Below are 20,001 nucleotides of genomic sequence, written 5' to 3' on the forward strand. Positions count from 1 at the left end.
ACATCAGGATCAATCCGAAAAATTTGAAATTGTCAAGGATTTTGTCTTACTTGGATCCACAACCAATGCAGCATGCAAGCAACAGTCAACAGATCAAAGTAGGCATTGCATTAGGTTAAATCTGTGCACAAGTTCTCTTTGGAGGATTAAAGAGAAAGGATGCTAGATGTAGACTTAGGTGTGCTTGACCCAACCATGGTAGTCTCCACTGCAGCATATGCATATGATTGCTGGACACTGAATAGATGCTTAGAAGAATCGATGCATTTTAACTGTGGTGCTGCAGAAAGAGTGTTGAAAGTACTATGAAAAGTTCCATGGTTCGTCTGATTTGTAGACTAAAAGGACCAACTTATCTGTAATGGAAGAAAAAAGGCCAGAGTGCTCCTTAGAGACAAGGATGGCAAGATTATGTCTTACATTCTGTGGATATATTATCAGGGAAGACCAGTCCCTGGAGAAGGACATCATGTTTGGTAAAGTGGAAGGAAAGCCAAAAAGAGAAAGACCTTCTATAAGATGGATGGGCACAGTGGCTACATGAGTGGGCTCAGGCATGGGGACAATTGTGAGGATGGCACAGGACTGGGCAGTGTTTTGTTCTGTGGTGCATATGGGCACTCTGGGTCACAACTGACTTGATGACACCTAACAACAGCAACAACGATGATGTCCTTATTTAGGTATAACATTCCAGTGCCTGCTGCCATGCTTGACTCATAATACTTCCTCCAAAAAACTTTTTATTGAAAGAATCAAGAAATTATATAATAATCATGTTAAATACTATCGTGCGACAGAAGTAGTTCCCAGCCTGTAGCATCATCTAAACTTGACTGGATAAAAAGGAAATGTGGTAAGCTGAAAGGCCAATGAGAGACTGAAAGGCTATCAAGCTGCTAGATAATATAAAGGAAAGAACAGTATTGAAAGCTTTGGAGCAATCTTCTGACCGCTGCAGCTGAATTCATTTTGCTACAGCATGTCAACATTCTTTACTGCACAATATATCTCTCAGTGTCTTGTTAGCTCTGCAGTGACAGACCCCGTTCTTCACCTCACAGTAGCCTGCATTTGCTGGCATTAAAGGAAAAGCTGCTACATTTTCAGAAAAGAAAGCTGTTTTAGTCTCTTTTGAACTGAAATCATATGTATACTCCCCCTTTCCAATAAAAATCACTTTTGCTTAAGCCAAAGTTTTCTGTATTATATTACGAGCATCCTTGAACATGCTAATTATGGTAGTTACATAAGTTCATGTCAACTCGAAGGGATATAAAATGTAGGGCTGGCGGTAAGCTTGCCAGTCAGATCACAGCCTGATGCTAACATCCTTGTGGATGTATCCTTCGCATAAGGAGGGTTCTGGGAACCTCCCTTTCTCTCTTCCTTCACCTTCCTGCTGGTTGACCCTGATGGCTGAAAGAGCCCAGTGCTAGTCCACTAGTGTTGGCTCCACAGAAATCTGTGTTATTTCTTCATTCCGCATCATTGCTTGTGACTGTGTGAGTCTGAAGAGGGACTTAAGAACTAACACAGGACTTACAGACTTGAGTTGGACTGGGCTGGGATGTGTTCTTGATATATGATTACTTCTTGATATATAGCTCTTTCCTGTACATATATGAGTGTCTCTGAGTTTGTTTTTCTAGTCAACCTGTCCTAACACAGTAAAAATAACCTCAAGTTTCATATATGTATGCAGTGTACACCTAAAAATCTGTTTATCTATGGACACAGTCAAGATTGCTTCACTATGTTTTATTTCATCACTAGATATAGACATCTCACAACAATGAATGAAATATCTACAAGTTTCAGGGAAATGTGCTAGAAGGACACTCACAAGAAAAGGCTACACTCTGCTGGGTACACAGAAACACAACTTACTGCATGCACTTTAAATTATAAAGACACATATTTTGAAGGCTTATTGGAACCTTTTGTGAAGCTTTAGGTTAAGGCAGGCAAAATTAAAAAAAAACACATTCTGTACATTGGACCTCAAAAGGATAGTATATACACTGTTCTGGTAAATAATTATAGCATGTATAATTTTACACTTAGCTAAACATCTTAATAGATTAAGAGGTGGGATAAAACATCTTGAATCTGTTTAAAGACTTCATACTTGAATTAGTGTTTAATCATATATCTGACTATCCTAGATACATTGAAATTCATTAGTGTATTAAAATGTATTATTAGTGAATTTATTATTATCATTTCTCAATGGGCAATACAACATGGAGGATGGCAGGTTGTTTGAATATGGATCATAGATTTATCTACTATTTTACTCTACAGAAGAGAGGCTATGAACATGTGTCAGGTGTATGTTGTGTGTCAAGCATAGTGGTAAGGTATTCACATATGTTTAAGGCACATAGGTATTATATATAAAAGAAAAACAATTTTTAAGTATGTAAATTATTTTGGGACATGCTTGAAACATTGAAGGTTAATCATAAATTCAAATTTTATTTTGTTGGTAATGCTTTATAAGAAGCCTAAAAGAAAAAAAATTCCCCATATGTCACAACTTCAGAGGAGTTGTATCTTGTCCAGAGTTAAAATACTTGGAAGGGGCAAATCAACATTAGCTCATTTCTGCTTGCTATCCATGATGATATGCCATCTCACATTAGTGTATGTGTATCTGGATTTAGGGACATTAATTAATACTTTAGAGATAATATAGTAACAGGTTCTTCCTTATTCAGTGCTGTTTGATTCTACCATGGGAGCATAGTCCAGTTATTCATACTAAATGACTAAATGGCTCTGATTTTCCAGGCTATCTATAATTAGCTAATAGGAAGGACCTGAAGCCAAATTACAAAAATCATAATGATGTGTGTTCTGAGATAGGAGAAACCAGGAAGGGAGAATCAGAAAGTTTAATGTCAAACAAAAACTACTAGTTTTTTTGTACAAGCTAGTTTCTTTGTAGACTAAAATCCAAAGTTACATTTTGGACTTCACTAAGTGTTTTGAAGATCAAAAAGTTGTTCTTATTATACCTGAGAGGGCTTCAAAAAGTTGGGGAGAAAATTCCCTTTACTTTTAATTCCATCTTTCGTTAATTTTAAAGTACCTTCATATAGGAATGCTTTAACATATAGGAGTATATGGATATATGTGGTCCAAGTGGAAGACTAGTTAAAAATGACTCATTTATTTTGAGTCAATTTTGAATTTTAGCAACCCTGTAAGTCAAATAGAACTGTCTCAAGCCTGGCATCTTCATAGAAGCAAAATATCACATCTTACTCCCTTGGAATGGGTGGTGGGCTTGACCAGTTACCTTTTAGTTAGCAGCAGAATGCTTTAATTATGCCACACCGATATTTGTTACCACATTCAAAACAGGTTTTCCCAGAAAACATTAAACACTCTAAACTCTTTGGCCTGTTAGCATTTTGTTATACTAATTAGACATTTCCAGCTAGCTACATTGTAGTTATGTGTATATACCTGTATATCTGTATCACTAGATGTATAGAATGAATACATGTCTTAGATGACTGCAACGGATCGCATATTATTCTACAAGGATTGCCGGGCTAGTGAATCACATAGTTAATGGGACTCTTCTAGCCAAACTCTTTAGCTCCTACCAAATGATCTTTCCTTCAAAGGTTTGGTAAGAAGATGGGGTAGGATATTATAGGATATACATGTAAATAATTGTGAACAGGATTCTCTGCAATGTCATGCTGATACATTTAGCCGAGGCCTCGGAGAAGCAGGGAGAAGGATCTCATTACTAGCAAAAGCCATGAGTGGAGCGAGTCCTCTGGACCTGAGACACCTGTGCAGTGAAGCTCCGGGGTCAAGACGACATCTAATACATCAGAAGAGCAGCAGTACAATCAGGAGCCAGAGCATGAAAGAGAGCGTGGGCTTCACAATTCACGGAGCAGGTAAAGTTGAGTGCTTTTGTGCACGAGGCTGGCTGCCAGAGTGGGCTTTCTCTGGGCACTTGACTGGAGAAGCTGGGATTGCTGGCTGATGAGAATGGAGCTGAGTGCCTTTAGGCTGAGGCTTACTGGTGTGGGGATCCTCTGGGCACTTAATTCAGGGAGCTGGATTTGCTGACTCATGGAACTTGAGTTCAAGGCCTTCTGGGTGAAATTTATCATGGAGTGGTTTGCTCTTTGGGCATTTATTAGCAGGCCTGAAAATAAACCAGAACTTTGTAACTTTGGCCTGATAAAATACTATCCTGATTTCTCACTGCCATTACAGCTTGTTAACTTCCTTAATAAACCCATTAGTCATGAATTCTGTCTGTGGCTGCTGTGTAGCCATTGCCGTGGACGTTAGAAATTATGGAGGTAAAATAGAGAAGATGAAGACATCACAGTGATGCTTAGATTTGGGATGTAGTGAGAACTCACATTTGCAGGAAGAAAGTCTGGCTCCTCTGTCTGCAACAATCAGCTAATGAATGAACTGGGGAACTAACACATACCCTTCCTCTCACATCAGGAAAAGCACACACATTCACCTAAATTGCAGAAAGGAAGCCGATAATTTCTCTGCACTCGTCCCGGGTATTGTGATCCATTTTGTATAGTGTTGTCTTGCAAGAGCTGAAATACTGGAACATGTTAGGCTTGGAAGGAATGAACCTGGAAGATTTGACTTCGTTATGTCATTTCATTGCCCAGAATTGGCACTGACAGGAGGTGATTTGGGGGAGCCGGTATTCAGGCAACATAATAAAAAGTGTTTTCTCCATTCATGTTAAGCAATAAGGCAATGGGTTCTTTTATGAACTAGAAAACGACTCCTGTTTGTAGACATTTTCAAGCGAAAGCTGGATGATTTTGTGTCAGGGATATATAAAAGACAGCTATATTAGGTGTATTAGAAGACATTCAGTTCCTTACCAACTCTGAGCTGTTGTTTAAATGTAGCTTTTGCCTCTAATTGCCTGTATATTTCAGAACTTGAAATTCTCTAGTTAAGGATCTATCAGGCTTTTTTTATTATAAATCTTAGTAAGTAGATGCCTTGGCTTCACCTCAATATTTACTAGCAAACAGTAGAACATTATCCAAAGAGAAGGTTTCTTTCCAGCGACATGATCTCTTAAATAGATACCAGAGCCTAAAAGTCTTCTAAAAAATAGTTAGGGAACAATTTTGGTCCTAGCATCATACTTATTTATGCCTTTCTTCTCAAACCTATTAATGAACAAAATCCTTATTTTATAGGTAGGGCTCTAGTTCTCCTCGTCAGCTAGCTTCTTGATGAGGTGGCCATTGCTTGTAAACACTGCTTTGATCAAAGAACTTTCACTTTGGGCATGGAGAAGAACTCTTCAGAACGGTGAGCTAAAAGACATTGAGTTCCTTCAGGGAAAACATCCTATCTGCAGAAAGAATATTGCGGCCATTCACTGTAGCAATCATAAGTACAGCAGGGCCTGGGAAAGAGTTATCATTCAGTTTTAATCAGGTTACTGAAAAAAGCAGCTGCAAGCAGAGATTGCTGTTTAGGCTGAAAATGGGAGGGAGTTTTTCTTATGAGGAATAATGCTGTAGGGTCGTATATGAAAAATGGGACCTTTCTCTGCTTTTTCCATAACAAAGCATAAAAGCATGTTTTAACCAGTTTGGGGCCTAACAGGATATTGATTAATACCACCATAAAATGGCCCAGCTATACTTTCAAGGACAAAAGCAGGTTAAAAAAATCAATGTAATCATAGGAGCCATGATTTTAATATATTTTATTTTCCTTGAGTTATGGTTTCCAACTTATTAAGGATCATGAAATCAGACATTTGAAGGAAATATTTGTTACCTCTCTAAAATATCACTCAATCATGAGATTCTAATTTGCAAAGAAACAACGAATGCTATTTTCAAAATGAATCCTGCTTATGAATTTAAATGCCAAAGTTTTTATACCCTATTTCCTCCCACTTTGGGGTAAATGGCAATTGCATACTCTTTAAAGAAAACAAGACATAAAATCAAAAGAAGAAATAACAAGTCGCCATCATGATTTAATTAGTCCCAGTAGCAAAATAATATGGCCGATGTCAGTTGTCTGTGTTATATGAAAGCGATGCCTCAGTTAAATCCTGCAAGTGTTGGGAACTCGACAAGCCGTGATCAGCTCTGATCTCTTCTAAGACACTGCAATAAAAGGTACTTCCTTCACCTTCTAATCTTTCTGAAACATGAGAGAATTCAAATGAACTTCTCTGGGGCCATAATTGGCACTCTTAAATACCCCCCTGCCTGCAGGCACTGTACTGCTTGTGTAGGTGAATCTCTCTTCCTAAAGGCAAGGGGGAAACTTCTGTTGAAGGGATATCTTCAGTGCATAATAATCTTCACCTCAAGAGGTTTGCTTTCCTCCCTGTATTGGCTGCTCTTTGATAGACAGCAGCTGATCGCAAGTCTGGCTGGGTAGTGGACCATATATACTCGAGTATAAGCTGACCCAAATATCAGCCGAGGCACCTAATTTTACCACAAAAGCTGCCTTATAAAGGTGCTGGAAAACTTTGCTTATACACGAGTATAGATGGTGCGTTTAGTCACAGAGATCTTTTTCTTTTCTCTTAACACCTACCTTGCACAATATTTGTACTTTTGGTTAAGAATCGTCGAGCTTTTTTCGAATAAGTAGTCAAGATTGTAATAAATTTTAGGGTATTTTCATAGGCTGTAATGGGCTGGTGTAATCCTCTGTTTTATTTGAAATAATTCTTTTGGCACTCAGAGGGAATTCATGCTGTAGAGTAGATAAAAGGCAAACAAGAAAAAAAAAACAATCGGGCCATAACTTATCTGTAAGCAATACAGCTCAGCTTTGCTGCTTTTTCAAGAGTACAGAACAACGGGCACGCACAAACAAATCGAGAGAAGTCTATGGAGAATTAGCAGGGACACTCTTCTATTTTTTAATTGTTTTACTGGGGCTCGTACAACTCTTATCACAACCCAAACATGCATCTGTTGTGTCAAGCACATTTGTCCATTTGTTGCCATCATCATTCTCAAAACATTTACTTTCTACCTGAGCCCTTGGTCTCAGCTCCTCATTTTCCCCCTCTTTCCCTGCCCCCCCCATGAACCCTTGATAATTTATAAATTATTATTATTTTGTCATATCTTACACTATCTGACATCTCCCTTCACCCACTTTTCTGTTGTCCATCCTCCAGGAAGGAGGTTATATGTAGATCCTTGTAATCGGTTCCCCCTTTCTACCCTACCCTCCCTCCACCCTCCCAGCATCGCCACTCTCACCACTGGTCCTGAAGGGATCATCCGTTCTGGATTCCCTGTGTTTCCTGTTCTTATCTGTACCAGTGTACATCCTCTGGTTCAGCCAGATTTGTAAGGTAGAATTGGAATCATGATAGTAGGGTGGCGGGGTGGAGTGGGGGGAGGAAGCATATGAGAACTAAAGTTGTATGTTTCATCATTGATACATTGCTATAATGTAGCCTCTGGCTTCTCTACTACCAGCAACCCTTCCATAAGGGGATGCTCAGTTGCCTACAGATGGACTTTGGGGCCCCACTCTGTACTCCCACTAATTCACAATAATATGATTTTTTGTTCTTTGATGCCTGATACCTAATCCCATCGATACCTTGTGATCACACAGGCTGGTGTGCTTCTTCCATTTGGGCTTTGCTGCTTCTAAGCTGCTAGATGGCCACTGGTTTACTGGTTTAAGACCCCAGACACTATCTTTTGATAGCCTCTTCTTTGAAACATATTTTGAACTATGCCTAATCACGACTATATTTACTAGTGCTTCAGTTAGAAATGAGTAACATGTGATGGATCATCTCTGATAAGACATTGTAAAAGAAAACTCCTGGGAAACAATTGACGAAAAGGGTTAGTTTAAATAGAAGCAACATTTAAGCAAGTTGAAACTTCTTCCAAGGAGTCTACCAATTCAGCAGCCTGCACAGAAATGAAACCTACAAGGAGGGAGCAGATTCCCGGGTGGGGCTGTGTGGACTAGAAATAAGATCCAAAGAATAATTTAGTTCAATTAGTGATACATGAATATTTGTAACTGTTGTTTGACCATCAAATTTGTGTTTTGATAAAATTTAAAATAAAAAGCATTGTTTTCAAAAATATTGACCATGAACCTCTTTATTTAAGTGAGTCTTGGACATAAGCATGTCACAATGGAGGGACTCAGGTTAGAGCTAGTCACTCACCCATGGCTGGCTCTACGAACAGTCTGTATACTTCACCCATGGCCACTGGCTCAACTTCACACTACCATACAGAGCAGAAATACTCCGGGGTTTCTAACTCTATATATCTTTCCATGAACAGAGAGCCTCATCTTTCTCATGTGGAGTGGCTGTTGATTTTGAACTTCTGACCTTTTAGATAGTAGTCCAATGCTTAACTCAAATGCCTCTGGGGCTCTTCAGGGAACCTATAAGGGTACACAATTTGATCATGCTCAAGTCCTGTGGTCAAGGAACATGGAAGAGATGCTGTCCAAATGTGGACCAGCAAGAATTTCAAGGTCCTGATCTCTATCATTAGGTCTTGTTTTATATTGGTGCATGGTATTTCTGGGTATTTATAAGTTCTAAAGGGCAAAAGATCTATCCTCAAGGGAAGTCTTGTTTGGACCTCACAGGAATATGATTCGGTGTTTCCCACAGATTATACTTTGTTTACATTATACTGAGGAAGAGAAGACCAATATTATGTATCAACTTTACCCTTTTTATAAACTCTTCTTATATCCATTTGCCATAAAATAAACCTTGCCAGAAGAACTGGTGTATTCCATTAAATCTAGCTGAACCATGTGTATGCTAGGACCATTCTTTCAGGCTTGGGTTCAAGAATGGTACCCTAAAGCCACTAGACTTCTAAAGAGGATAGCTTGGAAGTCATTCCTGTACAAAATTCATACATTATTTTTGGTCATAGACATTTTATAGACTAGGAAACATTCCAGAAATTTAATTCATAATTCAATAAGCAAGTATGCCTGGAATATTCACTCATTCATCGGGGTGGATCCAACAACGGCTTAAACTTAGCAATGACTGAGAGGATGGTGCAGCAATGGGCAGTAATACATCTGTTGTACCAAAATATGGACGACTTAACAGTACAGAATAGCAACAGCCAGTACTGGATTACCTAACATGCAAGGTATGCACAGCTTTACTTGCGCTTACTGACTAATTGGAGGTCAACAATTTGACTTTTTTCACTGCAGCAAGTATTATTCCAGCTGTGACTGGCTTTTGTTGATCTTACAAACCTGCCAGCATCTTCCTAGAGAATCAAAGCCTCTTTTCAAATGTATTGTTCCTAACAGGGGTGGAGTACCTAGCAAGCAAGGTAAGCACAGATTTACTCCTGCTTTCTTACTAAGAATTAGTGAACAGTTCACCTGGGTTTTTTCACCACAGAATATTGTGAAACACGTTTTATATTGTTCACTACATATTAATTAGTAAGCAAGCAAACAGGAGCCTGTTCACTACAGATTAATAAATTATCACAAGCTCATGTGGACATTATTAGGTAATCTATCCCCAACAACAATAAAGTTCAAAATCATACAACACATATGTTAAGTAAGCCATGTGGTGCACACAACAGCAGTAGCATTTAGTGTAGCCTGTTTCTCATTGCAGAATATGTTGCTGATGGGTTACCCAATAAGACAGGTGTGACTTTATTGTGCTTGCTTACTTAGCACAAAGATATGGTGAAACGTTTGTGAAAGTACGCACGACCAACTAGTAGGAAGCACAATTAAGCCTGTTCATAGCCCCTTCTTGTAAACCAGCACTAACTTGCTTGCTGGTTAATCTGTGTCTGCATCTATTCCCCCACTCAGCACCTAACAAATAGTGGTGCGGAAGACTACTTGCAGCTGTATCTAGTGCAATGTAATTTAGGGCTCTGTCTTACCAGAGAAAGAGCTCTAGAAGCATTGTTAGGTAACTATGGGACCGGAGGTTGGTGGTTCAAATCCAACAGCTGCTCCTAGGGAGAATGATGAGGCTAGTTGTTACTTGTAAAGTCCTTATAGCCTCAAGGACTCTATATAATGTCAATTTCATGGCAGAGGGTTGGACCCATCCATGAGGACTCTGCTGTCTGATTTCCCTTCTTTGAGTAGCAAGCAAAATATTTGTCACTAGAACAGATCTGAGTTGGGAAACACAGGACCTGATATTAGCGCTGAGTTCCTCCTGGCCGTGAGAGAGGGGAGCTTCGATTCTAACCTTAATCTTCTTTTGATCCAAAAAGTTTCACATTTAGAAATTGGTCTCTTAAATTGCCTTCTATTAAGCAGTAAACCCATTGTCAAGTTGCGATGGGTGAACTGCCTTCTCTCTTTCTCCTAAGACATCAGGAAACGTGGGGGCTGACTGAGGACAGTAAGTCTCAGTCCTATCCAAGCCCGTGGTCTGGCACTTTCAATATCCTAAAAATTTATCTTTTAACTATCTGGCTAACTGTGAAAAGTGATGTTTGAACTGTGAAACATACACTACAACACTAATATTTACCTAATTATACTGTCCTAATTTTTAATTTTATCTTGCCATAGAAAATCTGTCACCATCTTCATCAGAATAGCAAATGAATATTTAAGCTTCTTGGGAGAGATCTAAGAGTTCGTATTCATGTTTTGTTGTAAAAGACAAAAACTATTTTATGGTATGGAAGTCAACTCTTTAACTTACTAGTACAACATGAAAAGCTTACTTAATGAGGTGTGAAATATTGGTCTAATTCTAAAAATGCTGCTAGTCACTATTAACATCAGATATCTACAGCAGTTTAATATGTTACATGTAATCAGTGCTAATCCTCAATCATTTGGCATTTAAAAAATTAAAAGCTACTCAACTATCTAGCTAAGGAGCAGCTGGTGATTGGTAACTTCTACCTCTCGCCTTAGAAAATGGTAACCTCAGCTGCAGTCTCCAGATGGGCTTGTGGGGGGGAAATAAAAGGTTTTATTTCTCTGGGTATAAATTGTACTTCAGATCAAACGCACAGGAAGAAGATCGAGTACTAAGAATTCGAAGCTGGAGACTGAATTGCCGTTTGCTTTGCTTTTCTGATACTCTTCATTAGATTGGCAGAAAACATTTAGAATGGTACTAATCTCAAGAAAAGAAAACAAACAAAGCAGCTCTTTCCATTTTTTCTAGACAAATGGTACCTTTTCCGTCACCACATCAAATGCTTTAACCCTATGCTGTCCTCTGAACAACAACACACAGCAGTTGAGGTATGCATATTTATTTCATCTTGGGTTTTCTGTAGACCATTGAAAATTCATAAGTTTGGGCTGAGGCACATGCTCACTGTTCAGTACAGAAAGTGAACAATTTGTGGTAAAAGGAGTTCAGGTAGACCGATGAAGGTAGTAGGGTTAAGGTCTTAGCTTCCTGTGGCTGCAAAAAATACCAGAAGCTTGGTGGTTTATAAGAATAAGAGAGTATAGTCTCACAGTTCAACTACACTTCCTTCCTTGGAGCCTGGTGGCTTAGTGGAGTTCACTCTGGTCTGCTACCCACAAGGTCATCAGTGTGAACTCAGCAGCCACTCCTAGGGAGAAAGATGCGGCTTTCTAATTCTGTAAAGATATATAGTCTCCGCAAACCAGGACGGGTTTCCTCTGTCCTGGAAGGTCACTATGAATCTGAATCCACTCAATGGCAGTGAGTTCAATTTTCTATCTGGATGAAACCCTTTTCCAACTTTGGCAATCCAATTCCCAATAACATTACCAATGCATCTTGATTAGTTTCTGAGATATTAGCATGATTCTACAACCTCTTTATCATAAGTTTAGTGGTTGGTGGGTAAATTTGAATAATAGTTGTTGATCTTCTTTGTATACTTGTATATGTATAGATAGTATCATATCACAACCAACATCGTACTTTAAAGCATATCTTGAAATGCCCTTTCTGGGGGCGAAGGTGATGCTTTTCCTCATAGATCTGTCATTTCCGGCAAAGGAAACCAGGTAATTGTCTGATTCAATATGACCCAAACTGGTCTGTTTCAGATCACTAATGCCTACAATATTGATTTTTTAAAAATGTGTTCCACTTCAGTTTTGATAGCTTCCAATGTTCCTACATTCACACTGCATGTATTTCTCATTCCTTTATTATTAATGGATTTCTGCAGCTGCTTCTTCACATCTTGAGTAACACACCATCAACAAGTGAAAATTCGGAAAGTCTTGCTCTGTCCACATCAGCAGAAAAAATTGATTCTATTTTGAGGACGCAGCTCTTCCCTAGTCATCTCTTAAATTCCTTTCAACCTCTGAGGCTCATTATTGTTTCCTTGATAGTTATTAGGATTTCATTAAGCAATCCCTCTGAAGTGAGCAGTCTATTCCATCTTTGGGCACCATATCCGGTAATGATCTAGTGGTGTTCCTAAGGTTTCTGATGACTAACGCCCCAGAAGTAGACAGGGTCTTCCACTGTAGTAGGCTTTTCTTCCTCTGCAAGGTCAGCTGACATCTGTCCACTTTGGGTGACCCTTCTGGTGTTTGAAATACTGGTGATCTAGCTTCGAGCATTATAGTAACACGCAGGCCACCACAGTAGGACAAACTGACAGACAGATGGTAGTCTTTTCCTGTAATTGTGGCTAATGATATCTACTGGCTGTAGAGCAATATTGATATTGGCATTTTTAATAATTTTAATTCTCTAAACCAAGTATAATGTACTGCCAATCACTTGATTCGGACTCATACGGACCTGGGAGCAGACAGCCTCAATTCCATGGGCTCGCTACTGGGGTTAAACTGTTGACATTGCACTTAGCAATCCAATGACTGACACACTATGCCACCAGACTGCTTGATAATTCTCTAGAGCGGTAGTTCTCAACCTTCCTAATGCCGTGACCCTTTAATAGAGTTCCCCATGTTGTGATGATTCCCCAACCATAAAATTATTCTTTTTGCTACTCCATAACTGTAATTGTGCTACTATTGTGAATCATGCAACCCCTGTAAAGGGGACATTTGACCTCCAAAGGGGTCATGACCCACAGGTTGAGAACTGCTGCTCTAGCGTCTTACTATTCAAAGTGTGTCTCATTGATGAACAGCATTGACACTACTATGGACTTGAGCAAACTGTAGAACCGTAAGTCCCAGATCCACTGAATAAAAATTTAGCTCCAGTGTGAGACAAAGATTCTAATCAGTCCCCATTTGACATTAATGCTGCTAGTCAACTAAGGCTCACTGACCTTCATTGCAAGGATGGCAAGACTTCTTCTTACATACTTTGGGCATAACGTCTCTTGGAAGGACATCCTGCTTTGTAAAGTGGAGGAGCACTGAAAAGGAGGAAGTCCCCCAACAAGACGCGCTAACACAGTGGGTGCAGCAATGGGCTCGGGCAGAGGAGCCACTGTGAGGGTGGTACAGGAGAGTGCAGCCTTGTGCTGTGTGATGCACAGGGTCACTATGGGTTAGAACTGGCTCAATGGCACCTAACACCACCAACCACATTCAAACCAAAGACACAGATTTGTACTTGGAGTGTCTAATTTTAGGTTCTATTTTGAATGCTTTAACGAGATATTAATTAATAGATCCTGATATTTGATCTAGAATGGCATAAATGGCCTCACCCTCAGGACTTGTGATATATTTGGTCTGGGGCTGAGAATTCATTGGTACCTTATCGAAAACCCTCAGCTGAGTTTAGTGGATAACGAGGCTTCAGAAACAATGACTTCCAGTCAGCACTGAAAACCGGACTTGGCACAAAGCAAACCACCAGAACACCACTAACAACAGACAACGGGCGGCTGTGCTGGCTGGGGTATGCCACCCACCTCTCAAAATAACACCCAGGTTTTAATCCCTGGGAGTTGTAATCATGCTAACTAATGACAAAGGAGATGTGTTTGTGTTTAAGATTATAGCCCATGAGATGCCAGAGATTACTAGGGAGTACTGAGAGCACTCTAATCACACAAGGCTTCTAAGGAAGAGAGAAGGCAGAAGAGTAGGTCAGGGATGCATTAGAAGAGGCACGCACAAATCACGAGAGAGGGATGCAGTCTGCTGTGGTTGGTTTTGAAGACAGAGAAGGGGTCTAGGAGCTAATGAAGGTAGACAGCCTCTAGAAGCTATGGATAACCCTCGCTGCCAAGCAGCAAGGAAATAAAGTGTGGTCAGCAACCTGAATCAGCAAAGAAATGAACTCTCCTCTGTCGTAGCCCAAAGGAACCTGCCCTGCCAACATCTGGTTTTAGCCAGGTCAGACCTAATCCGACATCTGACCTATAGATCTGCAAGATGATGTATTTGTGTTGTTATAAGACTCTACTTTTTTGAGGATCTAGATGGCAGTGCTGGAAACGAACACAAGGGGGGCACAATCCATCGTGCTGCCCTCTAGGTAATTCAATGCCATTAGGTGGAAGCTGACTCACAGCGACCCAACCCTAAAGGATAAAGTAGAACAGGCGCTGTGGATTTCTGGACGATCCTTTTACTGGAGTACAAAGCCTCTTCTTTCTCCCTAGGGGTGGCTGGCAATTTCAGACTGCTGATCTTGTGTTAGCAGCCCATAGTTAACCTAGGGGAAATAAAGATAATCCTAGTACAGTCAGCAAAACAAATCACTCTAAATGCAATCGTTTTTAAACCTTCAAGTTCAATAATCTCTTCTCTACACTGTCCCATTCATGCACATGTAAACGTGGGCCTCTGGCAGGGCGGAGCCAGTAAGTCCTGTCCAGAGCAGCTTTGCTTTCCTCATCTGCAAGTTAAAAGCCTGTCTTACTTTCAGCGATCACAGGTAAGAATAACACTGTTGTCCTAGATTTCTTATTTAAAGAACAACACAAGTAATTCCTCAGCGGGGGATAGGTAAAAAGTGTGGTTTGACTGGTGTTCTGGCATGCTTCCAATCATAAGATCATGAGAAATATATATTTGGCAGTATTTTATTTTAGATTATCCGGCAACAAACCTGAGAGCTAATTGATTAATTTGATCATTATAATAATATTTGCAACTGCCAAGGAATTGATTCCAAATACAGAAATTCTACCTGGAGTTTCTGAGAGTGTCCACCTTTACAAAAGCAAATGGCCTCATCTTTTCCTGAGGAGCTGCTGGTGGATTTGAACACCCAACCTCTCTGTTAGCAGTCCAGTATTCATCTGCCTGTGTCACCAAGGCTACTTAATAGGCAACATTTATCAAATGACTAGTATGTATCAAGCAATGGTCTAGTACTTTATATACATTTAATGTAATATGTATTATATATGCGTGCATAGTATATAAACGATACCATATACACACAGCTATATTATAGTTTATATATGTAGTGCTAATAGTGTTTATATGTCATGTACACATGATATATAAGCACTGTACCACATTAATGTATATCACATATACACATCATATATCAACACTACAATAGAAAAACTATAATGTTATGATATATCATATATATATATATATATATAAACTATAATGTACCTGTATGTTTTCACCAGTCTTTGAGTGGTGTAAACATCTAAGAGCTCAGATGCTACCAGAATGTTGAGAAGTTCAGCTTCACCCTGAAAGCAGTGGCAAAGCTATATTAATCAATGAAAACCCCGCCGACCGGAGGTCTTTGACACACATGGCGGTTGTGAGTCTGAGTTATTCTTTGACAGTTGACTTTAAGCATACCGCACGCATCTTAACCTAACAGCAACGCTATGAGGAAAGTGCATTTACTATCCTCTGTCAGGTTGTGCATTGTAAAGCACCAGAATGGAAAGCGAGTGGTACAAGTGGGGTTCAAGCACCCCAGTCTGTTTGTGTTATCTTTAGTGCTCCAGAAGTAGAAATAATTAAATAACTCCTGTAAATATCTATGTAGCACATAAACCTGGGAACGATTAATCGGCATGCGGTGACACTGGCAGCAAGCCATACACGGGGTGGCTCAAATTCAGAATATTTTAAGTTCCCAGTAGAGCCAGTGCACACCAAACTCTTATATGTGGATGAAATTTTAAGGAAAACAGGATTTTCCCACCAGAAAGTACGCAACTGGAAGTACCTTGAGTAAATCTGATGAAATAAAAATTGGCAATCAGCGTATCTAGGCAAGATAAAAAGCTTGAAAGTCTGAGGAGTACGCTGTGACCTTATGAAAGGCAGCACCGTGTCCATCATTCCATTCTATCATTACGGCCTAAATGTGCAGTCAGGAAACAATTTCTGAAATGATTCAGATAACCATTTTATGGAAATCTGAAATACTTAAACAGGAGCTAATTTATGAAGCAAAAGCATTGTTCTTGAAGGCATGTTTTCCTTTCCTTTCCTCCAGGAAATACATACAAACAGTTAAGAGGGAGAATGAAGAGAAAGAAACACCACAGGATATTCTAGAAGCACCCCACCCCCACCTTCACATTTACCTGAAACACAGTAAATAACAAAACAAAACAAACTAAAGTCCTCTAAAGAATGGGGCAGGCTTGCCTCCCCTGACCCCACACACCATTTGTTTTTAAAGCCCTTCATTGGAGAGGCATGGAGATTAAAGGAGCTGGTTATCTTAGATAACGGATGCCACTGGAGAAAAAGTTAAATCAAGATTTAGAGATGGACAAATAGTGTGGAAGGGCAAAAGGACACCTTGACAGTATGAAGCCTTATAAAAAGTGTCAATGAATTTATTGATGGGAGAGAGAGACAGAGAGAGAGCTAGGGCACTCAGCAAATATAGAAAATCTCTGTTTTTGTTGCTAGATGAAGTGGTTTTCATATTAGATATTATGAACTTAGTCAAATAACAACCTGGCACTTATTTTTTAATCATTTTCTTGGGGGCTCATACAGCTCTTATCACATTCCATGCATAACTCTACTGTGTCGAGCACATTTGTACATTTGTTGCCATCATCATTCTCAAAACATTTGAGTCCTTGGTATCAGCTCCTCATTTTACCTGCCTTCCCTACCCTCCCTCCCTCATGGACCCTTGATAACTTATAAATTATTATTATTTTTCATGTCTTCCACTGGCCGATGCTTTTCTTCACCCACTTTTCTGTTGTTTGTTCTCCAGGGAGGGGGTTCAAATAGCTCCTGGTATCACTACTCTCATTATTGCTCCCAATGGGGTTTATCTGTCCTTAATTCCCTGCATTTCCAGCTTTCACCTGTAACTGTGTACGTCCTCTGGTCTAGCCAGGTTTGTAAGGTAGAATTGGGATCATGACAGTGTGTGTGTGGGTGGGGAGGGAGGGAGGAAGCATTAAAGAACTAGAGGAAAGTTGTAGATTTCATCAGTGCTATACTGCACCCTGACTGGCTCATTTCTATCTTAAGAGGTTTTCTAGTTGTCTACAGATGGACTTTAAGTCTCCACTCTGCACTCCCCCTTATTCACATTGATAGGATTTTTTGTTCTGGGTCTTTGATGCCTGATACCTGATACCATTGACACCTCATGATCACACAGGCTGGTGTGCTTCTTCCTTGTGCACTTTGTTGCTTCTGAGCTAGATGGCCGCTTGCTTGCTTATCTTCAAGCCTTTAAGACACCAGATTCTATATCTTTTGATAGCTGGACACCATCAGCTTTCTTCACTGCATTTGCTATGCACCCATGTTTTCTTCAGCAACTGTGTCAGCAAGGTGAGCATCATGGAATGCAACCTGGCATTTTTCAAAGTGTCTGTTGAACGATTTAAATAAGTAATACAAAATTGAAATAAAAATCATTCTAACTGTGCTGCTGAGACAATTCTTGCTCATCTTCAAAGGACACCCAGCTGAATTAACTAATGAAACTAAATAATAATTGAAAAGTATGAAATATACAGGTAGCTCGTAAGTCATGCATCGGATCTATTCCTGAGTGTTTCTTTAAAACCATGTAGCAAGGCTGGAAATGTGCATACAGTTCTTGTTTAACCATACTTTAATGCAAGAAAAAGAGAGAGAGAGAGAGAGCGAGAGAGCGCTGTGGCGGCCCATGGATCAAGTGTTGGGCTGCTAACCACTGAGTCTGAATTCAAACCCACCAACTGACCCACAGGAGAAAGATGAGGTTGTGTGTTTACAGAAAGATTTACAATCTCAGAAACCTAAGGAGCAGCTCTACTCTGTCCAATGGGGTTGCTGAGAGGGAGTATAGGAGTCGCTTAGTGCAAGACAAGGATGGAAATTGTTTCCACGATTTAAAAAGTTGTTCATGCAGCAAGTGAAGGTGATTGTGGTGAATTATTTTTCCTAAGAGTGTGTACAATAGTTTCAAAGTTAGGGCAGAATTACATAACAGTACAGAGCAAGGTTGAGTTATCTATAATTCAGACATTGTAACCCAGGCATGCCTGGGATCCTTCAGCATCTACAGGGTTAGTTTTGAGGCCCATACATGGATGTGAGGGATGGTATCTAAGTCCCTGTATAAAATGAAAGATGCTCAGATCTATTTATGAAATGGTATAGAATTTGCATGCCACCTATGCAAATTTTAGTAGACATTAATTCATATCTAGATTTCTTACAATAACTGATGTGATGCAAGTGCTATGTGAATAGGTCTTAAGCTCCTTTTAGACCGTAAGGGACTGCTTTGACCACTAAATTGCATGTTAGGGGACTTTACTTTTCCTCACAGAAAAAAAGGGTTCACATAACACATGGAGCAAATCATGGAGATGCAAGGTGCACGTGTGCAAACAAGGAGGGCCAGAGAGACAGTGAGTAGGAAATGGGGGAGACCACTGGAGGGTACACCTACAACATCGCTGCACCCACATCTATCCAGGGCAGTGCTGCACTTGTACAAATCAACCCTCTGCTTTGGAAAGTTCTGTCCTACATTTCTGTGATTGGAAGTTAGTTGAATTCATGGAATTGGAGCCTGTGGATACAGAGGGTGGGCTCAAAAATAAACAGAATCACCACCAGGTACTGGCTCCTGGCCCCTCACGTCTGCCTTTAACCCACATCTGTGGGGTCTCACAGCTTCTCTGGGTCCTCATCTCCCATAACTTCCATGCCTCTTGATCTCTTCAAACCCTCACTCACACACCTGGGCTGGCTGCTACCCTTCCTTCCATCACGTTACATACCCCAACGCTTGATGTGAAGTCAACAAAGACTTGTACACAATTCTTGCAGCAGCTCCACTCGTGCAGGACAAAAAGTGGAAGCAACCTCAATGTTCATAAGCAAAGCAACAGATACCATGACTGTAGTCCATCCATACAATGGAATCATCTTCAGTCCCACAAAGGAATGAGATGCTGGTACCTGAGACACCTTGGATAAATCTCAAAGATATTGCAACTAGAGTACCACGTAGGGCTGGATCTACTGAGACGAAACATCCAGGGTAGAAGATGGAAAGTGAAACATTACTCTGTGTGAACCCTAAGGTTTCAAATTATGTCAATAAGAAAATAAATGTTACACAAGAAAAAGAAATCAACATACATACAAAACAAGCAAGCCCACAATGACATCAAAACTATGTATTGTAAAATTATAAAAGCATAATTAAAAGCTAGTAAAGATGGGAGGAAATATCTAAGTAGACAAAAAGCACACCACATATTGTCTATCTACTTGATTCTGAAGAGAATTTTTCAGTCTTAGATCACTTTAAGTTATCCATAATTCAAATATACACAAACATGTGGATGCTCATTTCATAGAAAATAGGGTATAAGAAAATTGATTTAAAAGGTGAGACGTTCATGTTTAATCTTGCAGTCCTTGGCTGAGAAATACCCATCATAAAAACTACTTACCCAGATACATGCGGAAATTCCCCTTTTCAGATACAAGTGAACACTTCTCATCTTTTTTAAAAAGCAGCAGAATACTTAGCAAATAAATCCTCACTCTGAGGTTAAAAACAACAAACAAAAACAAAACATGGTTCATCTACAGAAAAAATTAAGTATACATTAATTTATT

Source organism: Tenrec ecaudatus, chromosome 10 (genome assembly GCF_050624435.1).
Source record: "Tenrec ecaudatus isolate mTenEca1 chromosome 10, mTenEca1.hap1, whole genome shotgun sequence".
NCBI classification, from domain to species: Eukaryota; Metazoa; Chordata; class Mammalia; order Afrosoricida; family Tenrecidae; genus Tenrec; species Tenrec ecaudatus.